A 15,749-nucleotide genomic window follows, 5' to 3' on the forward strand; every position below is an offset into this window, starting at 1 on the left:
GTTCACATCTTGGCATGTCAGCATATCTGAGGTGCTGGTAGAGGCTAAATAAATTTCCCACATTTTAGAGGTTGGGGAAGTAGCTACCTTTATGAATAGATTTCAAATGATTTTCAGCAAGACAATGGCACAGTCCCCGAGTAAAAATGCATTTCATTCTCTGAAGCACAAGGTCCCCTGTCTGTCCTTAGTTTTGCTGAAAGGCAATTAGCATTTCAACTAGCCAATTTGGTTACATGCAACCAAGTACTTGGGTTTATAATTTGCTGCTCTCTGTCTGAGGCTGTTGAGTGCTAGTCCTTATATAATCCTCTCCAAGTCGCCTTCTCTCCTGCATAGTTATTGTTCCTGGTCTTAAACAACTAATCAACAGAGAATTTTCCTTGCCTTCCATTGTACGTTCCATAGGGGAGGGAAAATAAAATGCCAAGCTAATAAGAGGATGACTGTAATTATAAACAGTCACTTTTGAAATGTAGTACAGGGTGAAAGATCTGAAACAGCTTCAAACACCCCAAAAAGGCATTGTGTGGCACTGTTAATAGTTCATTTCTTCATGCAATAGGCACAGTACAATGGGACTCAAAATTAACAAGAAAGAAGCAACTCCTAATTATTTATATTGCCTTATGTCTCTTTATGCAAGAAAGAATTCTGTAGAGGAATATAAGTTACAGAAAAAGATTTTTCTGAACAGGTGCTCTGAGACCTACTATGGAAATAATTCAAGGTTTTACATTTGTGTGCTTGTTGAAAATAAGATTTTGTCAGTTTTGGTCATGAATTTTGGTAATTAGGTGTACATTCTCATATGCTACTGCAGGAACCACTGAATATTATAATAATTCTTTTGTTAGGATAATTGGAATGATATTAGTCTTTAATCCATGTCATGGGGCAGTGATCCGTTTAGCTCATCTTGTAAGGCAACACTGTTTTTGCACAGTTGCACTTATGTAATTATTTGGAAATAAAACTACATTTCCTACTCATCATATAATGTTTTAACTGAAGGAAAGCATAATAGAAGTGTTTTAGATGTAGTCGTTGGGGTGCCCAGTTACAAATTTGGAAACACGTATGAAAGACTGGCATTGTGTTGTACATCTCAGCCTGTGCATATACAGAGGAAGCTGTATCTGCAGCTGGAGTTATAGTCACGAATATCTTCAACCGAATTCAGCACTGTTGCTAAGCAGGAGTGAAATGCGGACGGTTCGCTGGTCCTCTGTATTGTTGCAGGACTTGGTGGAGTTCAGAGAAAGGCAGAAAGGGGTAACAGCTCTAGAGAGGCCTGAGGAGTACCGAGATAGAAGGTAGTGACAGGGATCCGGTTGTCTTCTTCCAGCCACACTTTGAATCAACCTGACTGGAATTGTTGAAGGAAGAGGAAAGAATAGCTGGAAGCACTTTAAAATAAACAAACAAGCAGTGATAAAAAAATAAGATATAAGCCACAGTTCTATGGCCTTTTGTTTCTAGCCTCTTTCACTTCCCAGGCCATGTCTGTAATCCCAGCACTCTGGGAACTGAAAGTTCAAGCCCAGCCTGGGCAATGTAGTGAGACTCTTTCTCGGCAGAAAAAATAAAAAACAAGCTAAGGGTGTAGATTAGGGTGAAGGTCCTGGGTTCTATCCCCAGTATTATTGCCCCTCCCCCAAAGATTTGCACGTTTACCATGTATCAGTTTCAGTTGATGGATGTTTGGGTGGTTTCTATATTTTGGCAGTTACAATTGATACTGCTATGAAGATCTGTGTACAAGTTTTTGTGTGGACTTTGTGTTTTCAGTTTTCATAGTATATCTAGGAGTAGAATTGCTCAGTCCTATGGTCACCCTGTATTTCACTTCTTGAAGAATTGCTAGCTGCTTTGCAGAGTGTGTCTGCCATTTTATATTCCCACCAAAAATATGCGAATGTTCCAGTTTTGCCCCATCCTTGCTAACACTTGTCTGGTTCTATCTATTCTAGGAGGTAGGAAGTGGGACCTCATTGTGGTTTTGATTTCTATTTTCCTAATCCATAGTGATTGTTGGCTTGTCTGCTATTTACATATTGTCTTTGGAGAACTGTCTAATGAAGCTCTTCATCTATTTTAAAATTATTTTTAATTGAGCCATAAAGGTTCTTTATATATTTTGGATATAAATTCCTTATCATATATACCATTTGCAAACACTCTAAAACTCTAGGCTCATGTCTGTCACCATGCACTAAACTAAAATTGAAATGGGTCAAAGACCAAAATATTAAAACAGAAACACAACCTGCTGGAAGAGAGAATGGGGAGAACTCATTGGGAAAATTAAGAGAAGTCAAAATGTATCCTGTACAGGTACAAATTCCCTATGATGACTGTGATGATTACATATATCTAAAATGTACCAATGAACTTAATTATATACAAAAAAGTTCTTTATGTATTTTGGATACTAATCCCTTATCAGATGAATGACTTACAAATACTTCCTCTCATTATGCAGGTCATTAGAATCAAAAGAATTTGAAAGTTTGATGTCAGTTTATCAAATTTTTCTTTCATTCCTTGTGCTTTTCATTCTCTAAGAAAACATTGCTTACTCCAAGGAAATAGTTACTTATATTTGACTTCCTCAATCTGCATGTAAATATCCAGTTTTCCATGTACCAGTTATTGAAAAGATTGATTTTTCCTCATTGATAGCTTGGGATTGTCTTCAAAAACCAGCTGATCATAAATGCTGGGCTTGTTTTCAGCTCTCAGTTCTGCTGGATTGATCTGTTTGTCTATCTTCCAGTGCTTTCAGTCCTGGATATTACAGTTTTGTAGTAACTGTTGAAACAGGAGGTGTGAGTCCTCTGGCATTACTGAAAGGTAGTTTTGGCTCTCCTGGGGCCTTTGTGTTTCCATATGCATTGAGGAACAGTTAGGTTGTAGAAAGAACATGTTAAGATTTTTGTAGGGGTTGCATTTAATTTGCAGGTCAATTTGGAAAGTATTGCCATTTTAGAATTATTCTTTCAGTCCATGAACATCAGATATCTTTCCATTTAGTTTCTTCTATGTTTGGTTTGTTTATTGGAGACAGTGACTTGTTATATAGTTCAGGCTGGCCTGGAAGTCACAATGGTCCTCCTGCCTCAGCCTCCCGTGGTCTGAGATTACACATGTGCACCATCATGTCTAGCCATGTTCTGTAGTTTTTAAGTACACAGTTCTTACATGTCTTTTATTAAGTTTCTCATGATTATTTGCTGTTTTTGAATATGAAGTATTCCCTGAATGCTCACGTGAAACAGCTTGCTCTCTCCCTCCCCCAGTGCAGCACTTGAAATCACTTGGGAATTCTGGGGATTCTGGGAAATCAAAATGGTCTTTTTATTTATTTTTTGTATTGGTACTGGGGATCGAACTCATGACCGCTTGCTTGCAAGGCAGGTGCTTATGCTGCTGAGCTAAATCCCCAGCCCCTCAAAATGGTCTTTTTACTATCAGAGAGGAGGAAAGAAAGTAACTGGCAGAAAGTAGAAGAGAATACATGGAAAGGATGATGCAGCAGAGAATCTCTGCTCCTCTTCCATCTGATGGGAGGGCGTGTCAAAGGTCTTAAAAGGAGTTTAGGCCTTTTCTTCTGTGCGTTCTGCTTGAGCTCACTGCAGCTCACAGGTGAAACTGTGGCATACGGACTGTAGGTTTATCGCTAAGACCTCTCCTTCCGGAGACCTCTGCCAATTAACTAAGATGTGTAAAAGCACGGGCTTGGGGGGTGTGTATTTGTGTGTATTTGTATCTTTTACTTTGGTATCTTCAGTAATATCTGAAATGGGTCTGCTGTATTTTATTATGCAAACTATCATTTCACCAATATGTTTAATTTTACACTTTTTTTTTCTTTTTTCTTTTTATCGGTACCGGTGATCGAACTCACGACCGCCTGCTTGCAAGGCAGGTGCTTATGCCGCTGAGCTAAATCCCCAGCCCCCAATATGTTTAATTTTAATAGAGTAAAAATATTACAAACTTTTTAGGAAAAAACCTGAAAAAAGAATATGCTTATCACCTTATGAATGACAGCATATGCTCACATTAATTCATATAATGTTAACTGCATGATTGCATATTATTAACTGCTTTTAGTTTACAGATGAGAAAACTAAAATTCATGAGAGTCAACAAAATTGCTTTAAAAGTCCTGCGAACATGGCCTTTTGTGGCTTGAAATGCCATGTCTAAAGCTGTCTACTATTTCACAAAAACATTTTAATTTACTCTAAGATGGATTCACTTTTATCTCCTAATGTAAATAAATGTATCAGTGTAAGTACATCTGTGCTAGACCTTTCCACTGGGTAATGTTATGTTGCCACCCTCACTCGGACAGTATTTTCAAGCCTCAGCGAGGACTTCACTTCTTTGGAACCTTTGTTCTCACAACTATAAATAATTGAAAATAATTTTGAACATTAGTATAAAGCACTTTGATACTTGTGTGACAACTTTATGTAGCACTTAGGTATTGTGCCTGTCTTTATGGTAAGCCAGGAAACTTTGAAACTTACTTAGGTGACCTGAGTACAGTGGCTTTTGTAGCTCACCATTTTCCTGCTTCTTGGGATCTTAGGAGAATATGATGATTAGACTTTCCCGGAAGCTGTTGTCACTTCCAGTTATTTTCCATCATTGCCTTTTTATCTGTAGCTGATTCTCTCAGTGGTATTGTACTGAGGCCTGTTTACCTGTTATTTACTGAAATGCTCTAATGCAGGCTTGAAAATCACACTGAGCTGCTGCCGATTTCAGTGCTCACATTTAGTAGCTATGGACCTCAAAATTTATCTCTATTTCATAGTGATTTTTAGGTGATAGTTAGAAATCCTTGTGATTTTCTGGCACATCCACCTGAAGCCCCAGTCTTACCCATCTGGCCACCTGGCACCTGCCCCAGCTGCCTCGGGCTCACAGTATTCAGCACAGGAGAGGGCGGGAGGGTCACACTGCTGCATGTGGACTCAGGGCCCTCTATTTGCCACCTTTCATTGTTTCTGCTCTATTGCAAATGTCATTCTGGTCACAAAACCCATCCTTTCTGAGTTCTGGGATTATAGGCATGCACCACCATGCCTGGATATTCAGTGATTTTTTTTTTTTAAACATGATGGATGATACAGGTATAGTAATTTCCCAATTATCTTTCCTATAGGACTACTGGTTAAATTCTTTTGTTGACAGAAAATCTCTGTATCCCAGATCCTTGTCTGAAGTGGGCATAATCTTAGCTTCACATCATTGCTTTGAGGGGTAAGTGAGTTCACACGTGTGGTGCACTTAGCAAAACACCAAGCGCTGAACCAGTGAGCTGCAGACACAGTAGCTAATGTTGCAAACATCAAATCCAGGATCAGCCAGGTGTGATGGTGCATGCTTGTAATCCCAGAAATTGAAAGGCTGACCCAGGACGATGTCCATGAGTTAGAGGCCCTCCTGGGTGCCTAAGTGAATTCAAGGCCAGCCTGAAATACATAGTGAGACCCTGTCTCAAAAAAAAAAAAAAATCCAGATCACTGATGATTAGGGTGGCTGCAGGCAGCCACGTAAGTGCCACTGGAGACAGTCAAACTGTCTTCCAGAACTGCTGCACAAAGTGGCGAGGATGATGGGATGAGTGTATTCGAAGCAAGCTTCCAGAGGGGTTAGTGAATAAATTCATTAAAATGTAAAGTCATCCTGTCTTTTAATCACACCTCATGATCAGAGGTCCAGTGAGTTGTGAGAAATTATCAAAATGTATACTTCTAGAGAAAATTGCAGAAAACCACTGGCATGATTGTTGACTTCGCTGATGTTGAAAAACTCACATCAATTATATAAAAAATTAAAAAGAGTGAAGTATGAGAGGCGGTTTTCTGAGGAGAGCTTACAGCGGGAGGTCTGTGGAAGCGCTGTGAGTATGCCCTGCCCTGTCCCTCCTGAGTGTCCCCATGGCTTCCACGGTAGTGAGAAAGGCTTCAACGAAAGTGCTGTGAGCATTGACTTGTATTTGGGGATGACCATAAAATAGTCCTGGCTGAGTTTCGAAGGAGCTAAGGTGGCTGGAGGGAGCAGGATGGAGGCCTGAGTCCAGGAGGTGCTGCCCTAACGGTGGGGCAAAGTGAAGTGAGCCGGAGACCAGCAGCTACAGAACCCACGCGGGCATGTGAGCACGGGCGGGGTGCCAGTCTGTCTTGGGCAGGGCGTGTTACCAGCGCAGGAGCTGAGGGGATCTGGGTCAGCCAGTGAGTAAGAGAGATTTGTGCCCTGTGGTTGGGGAGTGAGGCTGGGGCTGGGGAGGCTGCGCTGATGTCTGTGGGGCCCTGAGAGGTGCAGCACCCCGAGAGGGGCCAGCGCCCTGGAGAACGGGTGGTCTCCTGGCAGAACGTTCAGTGAGTGAGCTCTCCCGCCCCTTTACCTCTCCTCTCCTGGCTTCATCCAGCCACCTCGTCTGCACTTGGTGGGCCTGGCAGTCCAGTCGGGCAGGCGCGGAGGAAGAGAACTGTAGGTTCAAGAGGAACAGGAGGACAACCCCTTCTCCAAGTAAGCCACCAGCCTCTGAGTCCCTGCCTGGGCAGAAGTTATTGTTAATGTTAGCTACAGCTTTGATCGCTGTTTTACACATTTCTTTTTCTCATGCACAAAAGTACAGAGAATGGGACCCTTTTACACTCATGGCTCTGAATCCCAGTGATGAAGATTTTGTCATATTTGTTTCACACATGTCTACATATTATAAAATATGTATTTTATACATATTTTATTCATATTATATTTATACATATAATCTTAATGTATTTTTTCATTCTCTATTCTTCTTTAAACTGAAGTCATCCTGGGTTAGGATCAGGTTCTGCTTTTTTTTCTTTTTTTTATAAGAGCACTACACTGGTGGTGCTCTGAACTTCATACTTGTCACATCAGAAGACGCATTACGTGTGGCTCTAGGATTCAGCAGAGTTCAGGTAACCTCGCCTAGTCCCTCCACTGTCAAATTTCCCCTCAACTTTTCATCTGGTTGTTTCATCCCACAGTGTGCTCTTTTATGATTTTATGGTTTTCTGTCTTTCTTGCCATACTAGCTGGGATTGTTCTGGGAGGAAGAACTTTTCCCTTTCCAGGTAGACTATTAGGTTCCCTGAAAAGGACTTTAACTAGGATAAGCAGGATAAATGTTTAATTCTTCCCCTTTAAATATTAATTTCAAAGTAAGGAGTTGTTGCCCTCATTACCTTCCACAATGGCATGGAAATTTATTTATTATCCTTATACACATATGGCTTTATGTATTCAGTGTGTTTAAAAAATTATAGTCATATCACTTTTAGATGCTCACAAATTTTAACTTTGGAGCAGTGGAAACCCTTGCAAGTTTCTCTGGCATGCTCTGGATATGACCTCATTAGTCTTCTGTGGCTTCCTTGCTGGCTCATTTTGTTTCTTCAATCAAATTTTATTGATACATTTTACATATACATAATGATCACATTCATCATAGGGAATTGGTGTCTGTAGATGATGTAACTTGATTTTCCCCCCGTTCGTCCAAATTCCCTTTGACCCCTCCTTTTGCCCCATTTACAAAACCTTGCTGGCTCATTTTGCATATTGGCCTCCCAGGTATCGGTTATTTCTGTAATTTACCCTGGTCTCTTCTATAGGGAATGCTGTTTAGAGACAGAGATCTGGAGGGTTGTGATGTTTATTGAGTTATCATTATTTCTAAGCCATTTAAATAGACAGAGAAATATATATTTCTCCAAAGAAAAAGGTCATGAGATGATACTAATATTCAAGTTTAATTTTAATCTTATAGAGACTTTACATAACTTCTTTAATTTTATTCTAATTTCCTTTTTGCTTGCACAATTACTATTTGGTTATAACCTGTGAACTTCCAGTGAATTTTGCTGTACCTAAATGGAACTCCAGATTAAAAAGGGGATTGATTGAAAACATAGTTAGAGGGGCTGGATATTTAGCTCAGCGGCATAAGTGCCTGCCTTGCAAGCAGGCAGTTGTGAGTTCGATCTCTGGTACCGATAAAAAGGAAAAAGACAAAAAAAAAAAAAAAAAAAAAAAGAAAAGAAAAGAAAACATAGTTAGAAGAGCAAAGGAACAAAAAGTATTGTTTTTCATAAATTATAAGAAACATAGAAAAACGGTAAAGATATATTTTTATAATTGAACATAGATAAAATTTTAGAATTGAACAAAGGGACAATTATGATATAAAGTGAGGGCAGAGCAGATGACATAACTTCAGTGTATTCTCTACTCCGGACCCACCAATCAAAGAAAAAACAATAAAAGAAGTGAGCCTAGGAGTGTGCAATATTAGCAAAATACTCTCCATATTTCAGTTTAGGACGCCAGCGCTTCTGAGGTGAAGCCAAAGATCATACAACCATGATGAACCTCACAATGAATTACAGAAAACACCTTCTCCAAAGGTGAATTTTAGGTACAGAGTGTTTCACAGAAGGATGTAAATACATGCATGTGAAGGGAAACTGGCTTCTCTCAAGTGATGTGGGGCAGCCTAGAAGAAGATGAAACAGAAAATAAGGGAGAATACAGCTCGGAAATACTACAAGTGATTTTTGACTACATGATATATTTGTCTTTTTATTTTATTAAAAGAACACCTGGATATGAAACATTCAAGCACTCCCCATTCTTGAATACATTTGTTTAATTCCAAGATTTTAATTCTTAGGTTGTAATTAACCCTGGTGGTTCATACCCACAATTCAGGTGTAAGACTAGGGATGTTAAATGGTCCTATTTTTAAATTGTAGGTTCAGAGCTTCAATTCCTACTATTTCACTTTTCCAAAAACAGCATCGTAAATGACCAAAATAAAAGTTACTCAGTGTGATACTGTGGAAAAGACAGAAGAGGACAAAGGCACATCAAAAGCACGTGAATCGCTGAGGTTGACTGCTGCTCTTCCCGTAAATGTCTGTGTGTGTACTCTCTCTTGCATATGTAAATATATGTGTTTGTTATTCATTGAATGTAAAATATTTTTTTTAGATTAACATGGATTCATAAGATTTAACTTTTAAATGAACTATAGCTTTCCTATTATGTCATAAGGATTAAAGTGATCCATATTGTGTTTGGAGTGAGAATTTAATATATATTCAAACAGCAAGATCAGAAATGGATATTCCCGTTACTTTTTTATTTTTGCATAGTAAGTCATCCCACAACTTAATGGCTTAAATTTTTGATATTCTTTCACAGTTGTAGTGCAGAGCTGAGCTTTCCTTGCTTGGGGTCCATCACAGAGTTGTAATCAGATTGTGGCCGGGGCTGAAGGGTCATCTGACTGCTTAGTTGCTCTTATGTCTGATATCTGGACGTGACTGGTGTGGACAACTGAGGATGTCCGTGTTACCTGTGTTCCAATGTAGCCTTTCCGTGTGGTTTTATTTTAGTCACTTTCTCTTCACTGGGATGCAAAGGAGGAGGGATTGATTTTGGTTCTGTTATGGAGGCTTTACTCCATGGAAGGCTGGTTTCAAGGCAAGATGGCAAGGCAGAGGGGCAGGCAGAGTAGGACTTTTCATGGCATGGACAACAGGAATCAGAGTCAAGAGAAATTTGGAAGGGAGATATAACATTCTGTGTCTGACCAGCAGGAATCTAGCCCCATGCCCTAACATTCAGCTATAAATCCCCATAATCCAATCTCTCCCTCCAAAGGACCCGCCTATGAGTGCATGAGGCTGTTCGGTGAACATCTTGCTATAAACCGTAACAGACTTGCTTGGGCTTCCTGAGTGATGTTGGGTAAGCAGATTTCTTACCTTGTGGTGGCTTCTTCTGGGGCCAGCAGTGTGGGTACAAGCTGCAGAGCTTGTTTGGACTCAGCCTCAGAAAACCCAGAGTGTGATGTTTCTGCTGAGTTTTACTGGTTATGCAAGTCAGTGAAGCCCAGATTCAAAGAGAGAGCAATTCACTCCATCCACAAAGGAAGGAGTAGCAAAGGATTTACAACCATCTGTAACCTATTAAAAGTTGTCTCATTCAATTTGAAAGGGCAGTATTGTGTTTTCATTCTGACTTTGTATAATGGTAACCACATCCACCATATTGTGTAATAATTTAAATGCTGTTACTGGAAAACTGGACTGGCATTTTATATGTTTATTTTTATTGCTTTAAAATAAAAATGCTATCATAGTATAATATTGGATCTATAGTACTTGTTATCCTTGAGTATTTCCCATGTCTATAAGTTTTTTATAAAATATCTTTAATGACTGTATTATTCTGATGTTACTTATGCACATATGTATTTGCACAAAGATTATCTAATGGTATTACCGTATTAATGACACAATAAATTGTGCATTTTGAGTTGCAGAGAAGGTAAGCAAACCAACATGAAGGACTGAAAAAACCAGAGGTTAGCTAAAGGAAAAGTGTAACTGCTAGGGGCCCATTGTTCAAGTAGCTACTGAGGAATTGTAAATGGTTGAAAAAAATCAATTAATTAGAACATTTAAAATGAGTTCCTGTCTTATTTGATAAACGTACTTTTAGCTGAAGTCCTACTTCTGGAAACCTCCTTTTTTTTTTTTTGAGTAATTTGGATAAATGAATGCTGATGTGGACTTATTGAGTGATCACTATAAGTTAGGTTATGTGCTAAGAGTGTTATATATTGTTATTGCTTGTGTTTAGATGTCTCCCCAAGCTTCGTGCAGTCATAGGTGGGTGAATCTAGAGTGTGTGACACTGGGATTGATTCATGGTGCAATGCTAGGATCAAGGGCACTAGGATTCAGGGTGTGAGTGCTGCCCGCCCTAAGTAACCTGGATAAAATGTAAGGCATCGAAAGAGCTGTGGTCCTCCCTTGTTTGTTTTGCTACCTTCAAAACCTACCTACACTATTTTATCTAATCCTCCTGATTTTACCCCATGTATTTTGATGAGAAAGATGATTTAGAGTGACAACTGAGATTTTGAGATGCTAGGCCTCTAGTCAAGCTAGACACAGATGGTAAAAATTGAGCATAAATTCTAACTAAGTAATATAAATTTAGAACAAGTATGAGTAAATCTGTGCAGTATGGTGTCTTTTTGAAATTAAAAATTATGATTAATGGCTTAGAATAAGACTGGGCTTAGGGTAGAGGGAGGTCTAAAGATAAATGTTTTTCTTAAGGAAACCAAAGTGTAATGGTTGATCTGTATAATAATAAGCTGAGGAAAAATACTATAAGCAACTTAACAGAGAGTGATGTCCAGTGCCTCTGGGGACTCAGAGACGGGGACAGAGGTGGAGGGCAGGCTGGGAGCTGTGACAGTTTGGGGCTGAGGCCTGGTGGGACAGCAGTGAGTTGGAAGTGTGAGTGTAACTTGACTGTATGATTGGGACGTTAATAGGTTACTGCCTACTGTAGTCAAAATAGTTTGTTAACGCTTGAGGGGAAGCTAGAAGAAAGTATCTCCTGGCCAACAATATGGTTCTAGTTTGGCAGGTGGTAAATCAGTAGAGATCAGTTACATGGTCATTATAGATTTTGGAAGTGAATTAGATGAAGTTGAGTCGGTCAGTGTTCTTTTAGGCTTAAAGCCTCAGTATATACTTTGACTATTTTCAATAATTAAGAGGGCATGAAGTATCCACAGAAATTTATTTCCTAAAGTGCTTCCTAACAGAACTCTTTGTCTCATCAGAGTGTGGACTTAGCATTGCATAGAACACATTTAAGGATCATTGGTTGAAACTTATCTGAAAAGTTAAGAGTTGTAATTGACATTTTGAAAGGCTAGTTAATTGAGACCAGGGAAACTGTGTTTGTGTAGAGTGAACATTTAAATCTAAAGTGGCAGTGAAGGAAACCATTGAGATGGAAGCTTAAAAATGAAGCAAGGCAGAGAATAGATAGTTGTTTGTAAGAAAGGAGAGAATGGAGGGCAGAGACTGACAGGAGGAAGAACAGACAAAAGAGGAAGAGAAAAGGAAGAGAAATGAATATCTCAAAGCAATATGAAGGAATGGAGTCAGAGTGAAGGATTATTCATAAAGAGCAGTAGGCTTGCTCCATTCATGGAGCTAGAGAGAGAGAGGAGGAGAGGGTTTTGAGAACAGCAATCCCTTAAGTGTTTGGACTGTTACAGTTTTCAGGATGGACAGTTAATATTGATGGAGATTCTGGTGTGGTGATGAAAACAAGAATAAACACTATTTCAAATGTACTAAGATGCAAAATTCATTTTTTAAAAATTTTATTTAAAGAAAGCCAAAACAAAATGGAAAATGGGCAGAAATAGTACATACTTTCAACGAAAAAAATAAACAATAATAAATCACTTGCTGATGTTTACGTATTGTCCTCTTACAAATAATTGTTCAAGATACAAACGTGGAACATAGAAATGGGAATTCAAACAGGGAGACTGCAAATAGTTCTGTTCAACTATCTAATAAAAACTTAGTAATATGGCTATCAATCCTATATACTTAAACATGTATGCATTTATCCATATCTTCATTTATGATGAGATTAAAAACTAAAGCATTCTAAAATCGCTCTGAACAAAGATTAATAGTATTGCTGGATTTCACATCATGACACTCTGGAGTCAGCACTGGATTCTGTAGTGCCTTTTTTTCCTTCAAAGCATTTGTTCATTTCATCATGTGTCATAACATCAGTTCTTGTAAACTGTTTATAGGTTTTATGCAAGCATGAGTCTTAACATGTATTTCTATCCTTTCTGTATTAGAGGGAGAAACAGAACAAAGCAGGAGAGAACAAAACATATTCCTATAGACACCTAAAACTAAAAAGACATATAAAACTGCTGTACAAGGATTTCTACTATGGTTACTGTGTTGTCTCTTGTTATCATCAATAGAATTGGCTATATCATCAGATAAAGTATAATTGAATATATCAGTATATAATAGTATTAATAGAAATATAACTTTGTAGATAGTGTAGAGCTACAAAAACATTGTCATTTTCAGTATAGTTGTCTATACTCTTTGACTTGATACTATCAACCTAACAGTTTTGAATAAAATCTGTTAATAACAAGCAGAAATGAAACAAATCAGATTTAACTAAGATCAGTCATGATATAACAGTATAAGTAATACAGGGATCCAGATTAACTTAATAGGAAATTAAAGATGATTACTGTGCTATATCCTGATATTTTTGTGATAGCTGTCTGTGCCCTCAGATCTAGTGCTTTTATACAAACTGGGACGGAATAAGTTCTATCTAAGCAGAGTGGTGCAAGTAATATGGGTTTTAATTCCTGATACACTATTAGTAATATCTTCTGCTGTCTTTTTTAAGACTATACCTCCCCTTTCACTCCCCTAGGGTATACTCAATATTTTTGGGTCTCCTCAACACCCTCGGTTTTATATTGGGGAGGCAACCTGCTATTTACCTAAGTGTTTCCAAACTTTCTCACTCCTGGACTTGATCTCTAGTTGTATTTCTTTACTTATTAAAGCCTGTCTTTCCAACCTATCCATAAATACTGGTCCAGTTACCCCTATTACTCTCTGGTTCCCTATCACATAGAGTTCTGTTTTCTCATATTTGATTTTGGTCCATATACCCTTCTTCAGGTTTATTATATTTCCTATAAAGAGCATCTTGGTGGATCCTACCACTTGATCTGCTCTGCCTGCGATTCTCTCCTTTTTTCCTTAATTTAGTGTATGTAGGCCATCTATATTATAAATTATATCCAACCTTCTCTGCCTCATTTCTGTTGTGCTCTTTTTCTGTCATTAGTTGTCTGTTTGTCTTCTTCATTTTGCTTTTTGCTCCATTCATTGGGGCCTCTCTGCCACTGTTCCTGAAATCTTAGTGCTTTTCTCTCTTTCTAGAATGTCCTATAGATATTTCTCTTTAGAATGTTCTCTGTAGGTTTGGATTGGTGATGGTGAATTCCCCAGTTCCTTTTTATCTTGGAAGCATCTTGTTTCTCCATTAATTTCCAGGGACATTTTTTCAGGGTACATCAATCTGGGCTGGAGGTTATTTTCTTTCAGGACTTGGAATACTTTGCTCCACTCTCTTCTTGATTTGATGGTTTGTGCCAAGAAGTCTGCTGTAATTTTGATGGGCTTTCCCTTGTAAGTAATCCATTTCTTGTCTCTGACAGCTTTTAATATTCTGTTCATATATTGGATTTCTGGGAATCTTGATTATTATATGCCTGGGTATGGTTCTGTTTTGGTTGTAGGTGGCTGGAGTTTTTTTTTTTTTTTTCACAGTTTTTTTTTTTTATTTAAGAGGAAAAAGAGAAAAACACAAAACAAACCAAAGCGGCGTAAGGGTACACGCAATACAGAACTACAAAACAAAACAAAACAAAACAAAACAAAAAACCATAACAGTAAGAAATTACCTGCTAGTAGATTACACACTATTTTCTTGAAAATAGTTCCTCAAATCACAGTATCAAAGAACACAAGGTGGACATTCAAACAGGGAGACTGCAAACAGCTGTGTTCAATGTTCCAAAAACATTGATAAAGTCAGCTATTTAACACCCCCAAACACACTTGCTGTTATATCCGTTAGAGCTCCTTTTCTTTTTTTTTTTCCCTCTCTTTTTTACAACAAAATTTACACATCTTGGATTTTATTACTCCTTAGTGCTTATTACTTTCTTTGGGGGGGGGAAGAATACAGTCAAATATGGCAAAACAAAGCTGTCAGTCAATACCAAGGATAGACGTAGCACATGGTGTAGAACAGAGTACAAGTTTATCAACAATGGTTATCAACGTTGTCCCTTGTTTCCTTAAAAAGAATTGTCTATCTTATTAGATATTATAAAGTTGGACAAAACAGTAGAGAACAAGACCAATAAAACTTAGGCATTGTAAACATTACAGGACTTCCAAAGAAGACAATAGTCAAACCAGAATGGGTATCTTAGTGAATCTTATTGTCTTCAAAGTAGTTGCCTATGTCTTCAAACTTGATACTATCATATAGAATGGAACAGAGTCTAATCAGTCAAAACAAGATCGTGGGAGTACTACAGGACTTCAAAACAAGTTAATAGGAAATCGAAAAGAGTTACTATTTATATATCCTAATTTTTTTGAATTTTTTCTTTAATTAAGACAAACATAAGAAATGACTAAATAATTTTTTTTTGAAACAGTAAGGGGGAGATTGAGATAAAACAGGACATAACAATATAACAATAGAGGTCACAGCATGACTGTTTCAATAACCTAGTACTTCACCACCTTATAACCTGACTTAATAGTAGTTACCATAGTGTCTTTTTCCTTGAAATATTTGGGTAAAACTTCATATACTCTAGCTTCAAATATTTTCATATCAAGAAGCCCAGAATACAGGGTGGCTGGAGTTTTGTATGCCTTATACATCTGAATATCTTTTCCTTTTCTTGTGTTTGGGAAGTTTTCTTTATTAATTTCTGTGAATAGCCTTAGTAGTTCCTTTGTTTATATCCCTGCTTCTTCATTCACATTCTTTATTTTTAAGTTATAGATCCTCTTGTCATCTTCTAGACTTTGTATTGTTACTGCTTGTTTCCTTGTTATTTTTAAGAAATTTTTCCTTTCATGATCCCACATTGCAAACCTGTCCTCTAATTTGGATTTTCTATCCTTAGTTTCTTTCAAGCAGTTTTGCGAGCTTTCAATGGATTTTTAAATTTCCTGATAATCTCTTTGAACCTGCTTCATGTGGTCTATGTTTTCTCT

At 38.0% G+C, this 15,749-nt stretch overlaps 1 protein-coding gene across 4 annotated transcripts in view; it reads left to right on the plus strand.

Annotated features, from left to right (window-relative positions):
• Adgrv1 (adhesion G protein-coupled receptor V1) overlaps positions 1-15,749 on the plus strand; it is a 526,418-nt gene that overhangs the window by 28,102 nt on the left and 482,567 nt on the right. The gene's annotated exons all lie outside the window — the stretch shown is intronic.

The sequence above is a fragment of the Cavia porcellus genome, unplaced genomic scaffold (assembly GCF_034190915.1).
Source record: "Cavia porcellus strain 051 isolate PalLab524CR breed Dunkin Hartley unplaced genomic scaffold, mCavPor4.1 scaffold_2, whole genome shotgun sequence".
Taxonomy (NCBI): Eukaryota; Metazoa; Chordata; class Mammalia; order Rodentia; family Caviidae; genus Cavia; species Cavia porcellus.